This window comes from Acinonyx jubatus, chromosome B3, assembly GCF_027475565.1.
Source record: "Acinonyx jubatus isolate Ajub_Pintada_27869175 chromosome B3, VMU_Ajub_asm_v1.0, whole genome shotgun sequence".
In the NCBI taxonomy this organism is placed as follows: domain Eukaryota; kingdom Metazoa; phylum Chordata; class Mammalia; order Carnivora; family Felidae; genus Acinonyx; species Acinonyx jubatus.
In genome coordinates, this window is record NC_069386.1 from 72,601,586 (window position 1) to 72,613,744 (window position 12,159).

General features: G+C 51.2%; 1 protein-coding gene across 5 annotated transcripts in view; it reads right to left on the reverse strand.

The window, feature by feature from the left end:
- ZFHX2 (zinc finger homeobox 2) overlaps positions 1–12,157 on the reverse strand; it is a 33,153-nt gene extending 20,996 nt beyond the window's left edge. Inside the window, exon 1 of one of the 5 annotated variants that reach the window (XM_027065434.2) lies at positions 11,957–12,157. The gene's annotated coding sequence lies outside the window, so the exon portion shown is untranslated. Of the gene's footprint in view, positions 1–1,762; positions 3,080–6,422; positions 8,857–9,442; positions 9,786–11,956 lie in introns of those variants that run through there. The other 4 variants (XM_027065432.2, XM_027065433.2, XM_027065439.2 and 1 more) reach the window with 4 other exon arrangements.
- Between the last annotated feature and the right edge of the window lie 2 nt (positions 12,158–12,159).

The window sequence follows — 12,159 nt, forward strand, 5'->3', positions numbered from 1 at the left end:
AAGCGGTTAATACCTGGATCAAAACTATATGGCCACTCCCTTCATTTAAAACTATCATTTTCTCAGGGCGCCTAGATGGTTCAGTCGATTAAATGTCCAACTCTTGAGTTTGTGGGTTCCTTGCTGACAGTGTGATGCCTGCTTGGGATTCTCTCTCTCTGCCCCCTCCCCTGCTCTCTCTCGCTCTCTCAAAATAAACAAACTTTCATTTTCCCCCTCACACTCCCCCCCCCCAAAAAAACGAAAAACACTATCATTTTCTATCTCTAAATCTTCCCTTCCTATTCAAAAGGAAACAAGAGGTACACCTATTCCTCCATTCTTTTTTTTCATATTTCAAGTTTTTATTTAAATTCTAGTAAATAACAGAGGCGCCTGGGTGGCTCCATCGGTTGGGCGTCCGATCAGCTCAGGTCATGATCCCACAGTTTGTGGGTTCAAGCCTCATGTCAGGCTCTGTGCTGACAGCTCAGAGCCTGGAGCCTGCTTCGGATTCTGTCTGTCTCTCTCTCTCTCTCTGCTCTTCCCCCACTCATGCTCTGTCTCTCTCAAAAATAAAAAAATAAACATAAAAAATTTTAAAAAAATAAATTCTAGTAAATAACATATTGTAATATTAGTTTCAGCAGTACCTATTCCACCATTTCAATCCTACCTACCTCTCCTAGACCTCTCCATCTCCCCCCACCCCAAATATTTGGGAGTGTTTACTTTGTGAAATATGTCCAAAAGACAGAAAATGAGAGTTGGCAGGGAATGAAGCACTTAGGCAGGAGAAGGTGTGTCATAGAGGGTAAAGAAAGAGACAGCTAAGGTAGAGAGGAAGAGGGAAGAAGAAGGGAGGGAAAGGGAGAGGCAGGGAAGTTGGGGGACGGGGCCAAATCTTGATCCACAAGTGTGATTATTGAATCTCATGGAGGCCTCCCGGCTTTGGCATCAGATTGGGCAGGTGGCCTGTCCCCAGTGAGAGGGATGGAGCCCGGGAACTGTGTCTTACACCTTGCAAGATGCTTCAGGTGGGCATAATGGAACTAGGTGAGATGTGAGGAGAAAGCAGAGGCAGAGAGGAGGAAGATGGGGATAGGCTGGGAGCAGACGGGTCAAAGGGAAGCCGTGGACTAAAACCACAACCAGCTAGTGGAACATCCATCCACATTTGCATGACTTTGTTGAGTGGGCTGCAGGGTGTCTGCTGCTGGAGGGGTGGAAGTGCTGGAGAGGAGTGGATCCTCTTGCCCAAGCATCTCCTTTAATGACACCACAAGGATTAGGACAGCCGTGTGGAGCTGTGTGATCTTGTAGGTGCCCCTGGGAGACTCAGGCTCGGACAACTCCACAAGGCCAGCTCTGAACCCTTTTATATGAGGGCAGGGAGTAGTGTTCTTGAGTTCAGATTCAGGAACCTATCTGCTCCTGGCATAGAGGACCTCTGTAGAAGGTCCCTGCACTTGAAAGGAATTACACACAATTCTTTAGAATTAATAGAAAGAATACCATTGTAATATAAATAAAACCTTCTGATTCTTGGAGTCTACGTGAACCTTGTCATAGTAATGGCTCCATTTAAATAGTGTTACAACAAGACAACTAATAATAATAGTATCCTTAAATGTTTACCACGTGCCAGCACTGTGCCAAGCCCTGGAAATTGCATCCCCTAATTCTCCACTACAATCTGATGAAATAGATACAGCCATTCATCCCCATTTTACAAACATGGAAACAGACATTGATGGGGAAAGGAATTTTCAAGGTCTCACACCTGGAAAGATGTGGAGTCTAGACTGGACTCCCGTAGCCTGACCCCAGCACTCGGCTCTTGGGTTAATTTGTTAGCTTCTGAACTCTAGCTGCTGTGCATTTTGAATAAGGTCTTTGAGGTTTTTGTGTGTTACTCTGTCCTATGTGTGTCCCCTTGAGCATATAAGCTGTCAGGCTCCTCTTTGAGCTTGAAGGTGTTAGATGGCTGCTCTCAGTTTCTTAGTAAAAGATGAGCCAGAACAGGACCACTGCTTTGTGCAACTCCAGGGGGTGCTATTCACATTGCAGTCAATGAGGGGCTCTGGCCATTCCTTTTGTGTGTTTGTGTTTGGGGGGTGGCTGGAGATAGAAATCAAAAGGTAGGGGATATGCGTATTAATTTGTGATAATGTCTCTTAAAGCTGGAGGTCTACACATATGCATCCATAATAACATATGAGCTTCAAGACAAGCAGCAGAGCATTCTTGTAGAACTTGGCCTTTAGGGTCAGACAGACCCGGAATCAAATTTTAGTTGTCTGCATTATGTAAATGACCTCAGGTGGGTTGCTTAAAAACTGTTTCTTCGTATACAGAATGGGGAATAGCTCCTCATGGAGTGGTGTCCGTTGAGATGATCATTATCCAGGCCAGCACTTTGGGATCAATAAATAGAAATGATAATTATTCACTCACGTGCCTTATTTCCTGAGTTGGGGTGTACGTGTGTGTTCACTGCTTTCTGATTGCGTGCGTGGCTGAGGGCGTACGTGTCTGTCCCGGCACATCTTCGGGGTTCGTGAAGGCGCTAGCTGTCAGACCTCCAGCTGGGGCTGGGTCTCCCCAGGCCCTAGTTCTTGCCCGCGTGGGCCCGGGGCTGCTCGCTGGGCCGCGGGCGGCGGGGCTGCCCGGTGCGGGTGTGTTGCCGCGTGCCTGTTTGTGCTCGGCGGCCCGGCTGGCGCGGGCGTGTTTGGGGTGGTGGTAATTACTGGGATGGCCCAGCCCTAATGAGTATGATCCCGTTACACTCTCGCCGCCTCTAATGGAGCTAACCTCATTTCACAGCCATTAGAGATGGAGATGAGGCCCCGCCCACTGGCCCCGCCAGCTGCAGCTCCCGCAGCCCCGGCCACGTTCTTTCCCTCCGGCTCGCCATTTCCCGGTGCCAGCTCTCCTTCTCCCGCCCGGTCTTCTGCTCCTCCTTCCAGGCTTCCCTGCCCTGTTCTCCATTGTTCTTTTCCCTCCCATCTTGCCGCCGCTCTCTCCTCTCCCCTACTCTTGGCGCGTCCCCTTCCCTCGGCCTCCTCCCTGCCTGAGTTCCTCCTCCTCGCTCGGGTCCGCTCGGCCCCCGCGTCTCCACTTCCCGGTCCTCTCCTCCGCGCCCCTCCCCCGCCCTTCCCCGCCGATGGCCCTCCCCTCCCCCACGTTGCCCCGTCTGGCCAGAGGACAAATCTCAAGGGGAAACCAGCAAAGACAAACAAGGAGCAGTGACTTCATTATCGTCGTTAATTTGCCACTTCAGTTCCTCCCACAAGGGTCAAAGCCAGCACGGCTTGAACTCAGGACTGCCACAGAGGCTGAGCCAGAGCTGCCTTTTCCGCCTGAAGCCTCTCCCCAGCCACTCTCCCTCCCTCCTCCTCCCCACAGCCTTCGTTTCCCGGCAGGGGGTCAGGCTCCCGGTTTTGCTCTTCCCATTTCTTTACCCGGCCGCGCAGTCTACCGCCCTCCTTTCTTTTTCATTTAAATTGTGGCCTTCACGTCGGCTCCAAGTCACATGGTTTTTACCTCGGACTCCCTTCCTCGGTCATACTCAGCCTGCCCCCGCTTCTCCCACTCCTGCCTGCCCTTATCCGTCCCACACTCCTTTCTTGGCCTGCCCCGGTCTCTCTTCCTAACCTCAAGTGCACTCCTCTCCCGGAAGCACCAGGATTTACCTCTGGGTTTTGAAAATCGGGTAGCTGGGAGAAACAAGATGGAAGAAGGCATTCCGGCCCAAGTAGGCCAGTGGTCCAGAACCTGGAAGTGGCTGGACAGAAAGGAAGACAGTTGCCAGGGGGGCAGACAGGCCCATGAGTCAGAGGAGGTAGCAGAATCTAGATTCAGACACCCCACACCCAAGACACACTGGGCCTCAGAGAAACAACCTCCCAGAGACCAGAGAGAAAAAGGAGGACAGAGCCATAAGACTGAGCTGGGGGGGTGGTCACTAGCAAAACAAGGACTGAAAATTTTGAGGATAGAAAGGGCATGTATCCCATTCGTTCCTCAGGGAAACCCCATCTAACACTTCTGTCCCACCCTCTGCCTTCCTTCACTGAGAAGCCAAATGACTGGCAATTGACTCTTAACCTTTTGTCCAATCCCAGCCCCAGGGGGAGAGGCTGAGGGTAGCTGGCTGTGACTGGAGGAGGCACTAGGGAAATGTCCACACATGAAGTAAAAATTTCTGACCCACACCCATCCTGCCCCACTGCCTGCAGGTCAACACACTACACTGAACTAGACACTGCATACATTTACCTTCTTCTCTGAGAAGAGAGCTCTTGCTACTATGTCCTCCTAATTGCACAGGCGCCTGTGCAAGCACCGTTCCAGTGGATGGCCCTGATGTGACTCCAAGGCTAGAAGCTTAGCTTTAATGTAATCCCTTATTCCTGTCCAAACACAGAGGCCGCTCCTGTTCTCTCACTTGACTTTGAAAGAAAAATTTTAAGGGATACAAAGCTGTGTCAGGACGAATTAGAAAAAGATGTCTCCTTCCAGGGACATGCAGCCTGCACTTCAGTGGTATAGCTTGGTGACAGAACAGGTGGATCTTAGCCCTGTCCCCTCTTAACTGGGCATCCTGAACGACCTAACAGAGGCCCTGGTCTCTGGACTAGTTCCTACAAGAGGGGGCTACTGAGAACCAATGGGATTACCTCGGTGGTGGGGGGGGGAGGGGGGAGGGGGGGTGCTAGAAGCCCCTCTAAATCTTTAACCCCTGTCACATGAGCCTGGGGTGGAGGAGGGGTGGGCAGGCAGTCCCCTGGGGCATTCCCCAGAGAGGCAAGGGGCTCTGGGAAAGTGAGTGGTGGGATGACTGAGAAGCCAGAGAAGAAAGATGGAAAAATCAATGAAATGAGTTTCTAACTGTGAGGTAAAGGACCGCCGTGTCGACAGCCTGTCGCCTGCTGCAAAATATGAGCTGCCCAAGTCCATGGTGGCGGCTGACAGTGCACCCAGCCGCCACTGCCCTCCCTTCGGGGTGCCCCCCTCCCCAGGACTCTCCAGTCACCCTGGCCTTTCTTATTATAGCCAGATTCTCTCCCCCAGGGCTCCCAGGTTGCTTGCTCCCTTCCAGGTCTTCTTTCCTAGAGTCCCAATCCATTCAGAGTCCTTCGGACTCTTCACCACAGAAACGGGACAGGTTATAATCCCTGACTAGTGCATCTTTCTCTAAACCTTCTGTGTATTGAGACCTCTCTGCAGATTTCATTCAGAGTTGTGGTGAGCTCTGCATCACTTGCCTCCCTCCCCACCTTCCAGATACCTCTGGACTCTTTCAACAGTGAGCAATCAGGCATCAAGGCCATCCCTCACCGGGTTCTTACATCCAGGTCTGTGCCTCCTGCTTGTTGGCCTACTTGGCCAATGCTGACTTCCTTGGAGTTGCCTGGATTGGGACAAGGTGTTTAGGATGGCCCTGGTGTTGCTTTATGAACTCTTTGTCACATGGCGGGAAGGGCAGGGGTATGATGGGTTCAATTGTGGTTTCATCATTGGGAATGCAGTCGGCCCGGGATGCCACTTCCAATTCAAATCCACCCACTCTGTCTTTGGAAACAGCTCCCAACCTTTTCTGGAAACCACCCCCTTTCTCCACCCTCCTCCACATCTTCCTCTTGGGCTCCTAAGATTGTTCATTCATGTTTTCTTCCTATTATCTCTACAAAGATTCCCCGGATCAGACCCTGGAGTCAACCCTCCAAGTGTGGCTGCCCTGAGCTGACTCCGGGTGTGCCCCTGACCTAGTCTCTCCTCCCTCTACCTGAGATCTCAGTGTTGATCAGAAAACTCCCCTCCAGACCTTTCCTTCAGTTTCTACTTTCCCGACTTGCCCACTTATGCAGACTTAGGCCTGAAGGTTGGGGTAAGAGGGAGGTGGGAAACTCTTTTCCCTAGCTTTTCCCTATTATTCAACATTCGATCAACAGATATGAAGCATCTTCTATGTGACAGACGCTGGGCGAGGTGCTGGGAAAACAGTCGGAAAGTAGATGGACAAGGCCCCTGCTCATAAGACCATCATGACTCACCCTGGGTCTCTCACCCAACAGCTTCATCTCTCCAACTTAAAGCAGCCCCAGCCAAATTCCACTGTGCCCGCTGCCATTTCAGAACCCTCCTCTTTATCCCTGCATCAGGTTACATTCACACAGCTCTGATCTCTTCTCTTTGCATTTACAGCTTCAGTCTCCACTCCTAAACCCAGAGCTAGGTTCATCTTACATTTTCAATAACTCTCCTCCCTGCTCATAACGCCCGTCTCATGTTCTGTAACTGCCATTTCCAGTTTTCTTCCTTTTTTGCCTGTCTTTCAGTCCTACCACCCAGTCTTCAATGCCCCCTGTCTCCCAAGTTCCCGTCTCTTGCTCCTGCAGGATCTAGTGAACCTTGGGCAATCAAATACAAGATCTCACTCTGAGCTAAGACCCAGGAATCCTACACATCAGACTCGGGCCCCGGCCCCATACGTGTACAGCTCCAGCAAAGCAGCAAGTTCTTCCTCTATGTGTTTCAAGGTAACACCAGCTGCTCTGACATCATGGAGGGAGGAACCCTGTCAGGTTGCCAAGGCAACACCAGCAATTTATGACATCAGAGGCTTGAGATCTTTGGTTCTCAGGGGGCTAGAAAGATTCAAGTTCCTGTCAGGTAAAGTAAATGGGATTTCTACTTTTTTCATCTCTTTGCTTGGGTCCCCCTGGCTTGGGAATGAAATGCAAAGGCCTCTGGTGGGGTAGTGAGGGATGTGCCCAATGGAATGAATGCTCAGAAGCTTCTCTTTCTGTCTCTCTTCACCAGTATCTCTGAGGGTTCTCTGCCTCTCCTTTGGCATCTCTCTCTTGTGGGGCTTCACCCAATGGTATTTCTGCTATGCCTTTTTCCAAATCACTCCTCCTGCGGCGCTCTCTTTGCACCGGTCACGCTGTGTCCCCCTCACACCAGAGGCATTTGTTTCCTTTGATACCTCATCCTCTCCTTTTTTCCCCCTACCAAGCTCTGTGCAGCTCTGATCTGCTTCAGCACTCCTCCGCTTGCCTTCCATTTACCTTCTTTGTACCATACTCTTTTTCCACCTCATATTATTCTTCAGTTCCTCCCTTCCCCCACTTTACAATTGTATTCATTGCATATTGCCTTTTCTGTTGACCTCCTCTTGAGGAATACTCTATCATTTCTCTCCATCTTCTCTATCGCTATCAAGTCATGTTTTATTTCATTCTCCCAATCACCCCTCGGTTCCTTCCCTGCCCCCATTCCGCATGGATTTTCTTCCCTTCCTTTTGCACATCCCTCACGTCATGCATTTCTCTACCCCATACATTTATTGCACCCAGCCTCTCCTTCCTTTCTGGAACACTGTTCACCTCGGAAATCTTCCATCTTCTGCCCCTATCTACCTCCTCCTTTTACCCTTGCAAGCTCCAAGGGCTGGAAAACAATGATGGGCTTAACACAAGGTAAACTCCCCAGACTCTTTATCCACCTTTCCCATTCTTTAGGCTGAATGAACCTGGCCTCTTGCACAAGATAGCTTCTGTCATATGAATGAAAACGGCCACATAAAGGATCGTGCTGAATCCAAATATGATAATAACAGGGGGGCCAGGAAGAAGATGAACTAGAAAGTGAAGAAAAAGCCACTGATATCTAGAATGACCTGAAGGATGAGAGGCAACCAAGCAGGGTGGAGTTCAGAGTCCTAGAGAATGCCCCCTTACAAAATCAAAGTTGACAGTTAATGGACATAATGGCCCTGACTGATGAAGGGGTTATATGCCCCTGGAAGCCCATTAAATTGATTTCTTGGCCTGTTTATGTGCCTTCACAAACCATACTCCCTACCTCTCCCAGCCCCTTCCTCTCTGGTACCTTTTGCTGCTGAGGTTAAAATGCTCAGTGAGAGGATAAGGGATAAGAGGGAATTAGGGTGATCAAGGAGAAAAGGTAGGCAGAGGGCAGGTTATGGGAACAAAGGTAAGGAATAGGCAAGGGAGACCACGGGAGATAGGAATGCAAAAAAAGGGGTGAAACAAAATGGGGAAATGAAAAAATATACAATGGCCAAGTGAGGGAAGGGAGGAAATCAAGTCAGCAAGGAAGAGGTTTGCGGTGGGAAGCTCCTGGAGAGGCAGATGACACACAGGAGACCAAAGGTCCTGGTGGGTGAGACAGGCACATGGCAAAGGAGACAGTCAACAATGCTAGAAGTTCCAAAGCTTCCCGGGTGAAGGTGGAAGAGGAGTCGGTCTTGGCTGTGCTGAAAGGGTACCTGAGTCCTTGGGAGAAATACATCTGCTCCATCCCTCAGACTCTTTGCAGGCCCCTGACCAGTGACTACCACAACCATAAGCATGAAAAAAGTAGCCTGAGAAGGCCAGCGATATCATAAGGACCCCAAAAGAGAGGGCATGGAGTCCTAGATGGTCCTAGACAGACAAGTCAGGGAGCCAAGGCATGACAGTGACAGGGACACACAGCAAGAGGATCACTCGGATAGGAAGTCACATGCGGAGACAGTGACACACAGACCCAGGGATGGATGGGTGGGGAGAATGAATGAGGTGAAAAAATGACAAAATCAAGAGGCAGGGACACATGGACAGAGATCAGCCGGGCTACAGGCACATCGAGAGCACGCGTGGTCCAGCGCTCAAAAATGATAGGGTTACTCTGAGAGGGGGGCAGACAAGAGCGCATGGAGAGTTGGGGGGCCAGGAGAGACACACTTCACCTTGAATGGAGCAGTGGCCTCCCCTCACCTACTCGCACCTTTCCAAAAAAAAAGGCAAACAAACAAACAAACAAAAAACCCCAGCTCAACTTCAGGCAAAAACGAAGATCGAAGATTAAGAGTATCCATATCCCCTCCCACCCACCCCCACCCCCACGCCCACCCCCACCCCCAGCACGCTAGCCCATCCATCAGCCCGTCCGCCTGCCGCGGTTCCCGATCCCGCAGCCGGCGGGGGGCGGCCGAGACCCAGGCCCCTCCGGGCTGACAGTTCCGAGCCGTCACTCACCCGGCCTCCCCTTCCCTCCGGGACCCCCGCTACCCGCACACCTCGGCGCGGTCCGTCTAGGCTCTCGTTACCCTCCGTCTGTCCGGCTGGCTCCTGGACCAGCCTCGATGCCTTTCCCTTCGCCGTCTCTCCCTCCACCCCTGCATCTCTATCACCCACCCACCACCATCCTCGCTCGCACGCCCCCTCCCCCCTACCCGTGCCCCTCCTCCTCAGGCTCTCGGTCTGTCTGTCCGTCCGTCCGTGTCCCCTCCCCCAGCCCCTTCCCGTCCCTCTCCGTGCCCTCCAGCGGCAGTCTCCGAGTGCCTCCTCTCCCCTCCGTCTTCAGCTTCCAAAGAGCAAGGAAAGGAAGAAGAGAGAGAGGGAGAGGAGAAAAAAACCAACCCAGCAGCATCGGAAATCGATGCACTTACACCTCAGCTGGAAGCAGGGACGGGAGTCGAACCGCGGCCGCCGAGCAGCGCGAGGCGGGGAGGGGAGGGGGCGGCTCTTGGAAGGGACTTCTCCGATGTGTTGATTCCTTTTTTTTTCCCCTCCTCCTCCCTCCCTCCAGCGCTCACTCCGGGGCGTCGGGGACGGAGATGGAAAAAAATAAATAAATAAATTCACGGCGGTGAGGGAAGTGAAGGAAAATAATCAATGCTATTTGGCTGCGGCTGAAGTGTTTTCCCGGCTTCGTGAGGGGGTTTCCATTGATTCACCCTGGGCACTCGCTCGCTCCCTGCCTCCTCCTCCTCCTCGCCCTCCTCCTCCTCGCCCTCCTCCTCCTCCTCGCCCTCCTCCTCCTCCTCCTCCTCCTCCTCCTCCTCGCCCTCACTCCTCCGCCTCATTCACTGGCTGGAGCCGAGGCGTCCCACACAATGGAATAATCAATACCCAGGCGCCCGGGGCGGCCCCACTGAGCAGGTGCAGCGGCCCGCCCGCCGCAGTGAATGCCGGTAGTTGTAGTCCATCCGTCCCCGCTCCCACCCAGCGGCCAGCGAGCGCTGAGTGCCTGCGCTGGACCTGATACCCCAGGGCAGGCCAGCCAGCGGGCGGGGCCACTTTGCAAGATTGTGGCGCCAGGTCCAAGCCAGTGCTTGCAAAGGGGGCCGGAGCCTTTAAACTCTTTCTGGTGTTTTTCTCTTTTTTTTTTATCCTGCCTACAGAAACCATACATGTGTTTTGTTGTTTTGTTTTAAATCAGCTCTAGAGCAAGCCCCGGCTTTTACCAACCTCCCAAAGCCACCCCAGGCCTATCTCTCTCTTTTTTTTTTTCCACTCCCTTCTTCCTGCCTTATTAGTCCCCCTCCTTTCCAGTTGGGTATTAGAAACTTCTCTTCCACAGCAGTTACTCTTAAGTCTTTGAGAGCTTGTCTCCACAGAGAGTTGGATGGGGGAAGGGGAGGTTCTGGCTCCTGGTCCTCATCTTCAGTTTATAAGCTCTTTTATATTGTAATAATAATAACTGCTAAGGTTTATTGAGTGCACAGAAACAGTTTCCAAGACCTTTTATGTATATTAACTTACTTAATCCTCACAACTAGTCCCATTTTACGGTTGAGGAAACCAGGACACAAACAAATTAATTAGGTGGCCCAAGGTCACATGGCCATTAAGTGACGGCTCCAGGATTCAAACCTCAAAAGTCTGACTCTAGAGCTCACAATTGCTGCTATAAGCTACTCCTCTTAAAAATAAAAAAATAAAAAGAACAGGAAGGAAGGAAAGAAAGGAGAGAAGGGAAAAGAGAAAGAACCCTTGAGTTCACAGGAAAAAGGAAGTAGAAAGAAAGTAACATTTTTAATCTCTAGGTTGTGACAGTTTATCATTGGATCCTCACACATAACTGTGGCAGTTCACATTCTACCATGGAGAAATGAGACGTTTAGGGAGGTGGAGTAGCTTGCCCAAGACAAAACACCTGGAAATCCAAGCTGGGAGTCAACCTCAGGTCTGTCTGGTTCCTGAGTCTGGTCTTTCAGTTAAACTGCTGCCTCTGCCCGACTGGACTGGACATTGTAACCCATAACCTTATAATTCAGGGGAAGAGGTCTTTTTCCCCAGGGAAGAAAACTGCAAAGCAAAGGATGCATGAAAAGTAGGCCAATGATTGGAGCGAGGGGCTGGAGGCCCTCCCCTCCTTGGTGCCTGTTATGGGGTGGAGGAGGGATGCATCCATCACATCCCATGTTCAAGATGTCATGTCTGTGAATCAGTGCCTTCCCCATAGTACTTCCCACAGGTCATTTGTTTCCAAAAAGATACTGGGAAGATGTCCAATATTGAGAACCTGGCACTTCTCACCCATCGTAGGAGTTGACAAGAGCCACTGTTCCTCAGCAAGCTACCTGACCCAGAGTATCAGACACACAGTGACATCTCCAGGTTATCACAGTCCTCAGAGGGAGTAAGGAGAAGGAGCCTTCTCTATTTTGTCTCCCAAAGCAGTCAAAGGGTCACCCCAATGTCTTCCTGTATTTTAAGCGAACATGAGTATATTTCTCCCACTCCAGACCAAGCCTGCTCAGGGGCCACTGGCAACTCAGTGACAAATTCCTCAGTCTGGCTGGCACTCGAGGCCATTTCCAACGTACTCTTCAACTGTATTTCTAGCCTCATGTCCTTCGCCTTACACACTGGCCAGGTGCTCTCCAGCTTCTTGGTCTTTGCTCTTGCTGTTCCTGTCTCCATCCATGTCTCTAACTGTTGAAATCCCACAGTGTCTTTAGTTCCTATCCAAAATACCAGTTCCTCCTCTGACAGAACGTTTTCCACCCTTACCCTAAACTTTCATTCTAGGGTGTATTATCCCCTCTAAACCTCCAGAGTAGTTAAACTGGCCTGAGTTATCCCCTTTTTCAACCCATTGCCACTGGCCTGTACTTGTGGGCCGCCATAATAGTCAATAAAATATCTGTTGGGACAGCAGCGTCTGAGTGAGTTACCTGGATTTCAGGCCCATCTGCCTAGGGAGTGAGGGGGAGGGACACAGGACTTGGTCTCAGCTCCTTCCATCCGACTGTCCATACCGCCCCTTCTCAACTTTAGACAGTGTTGGGGCACTAATCACAGCTTTCCTGTCACCATAGCGACGAATGAGGCGAGAAAGCAAAATCTCCCTTTGGAACTACACCTCCCATCATGCACC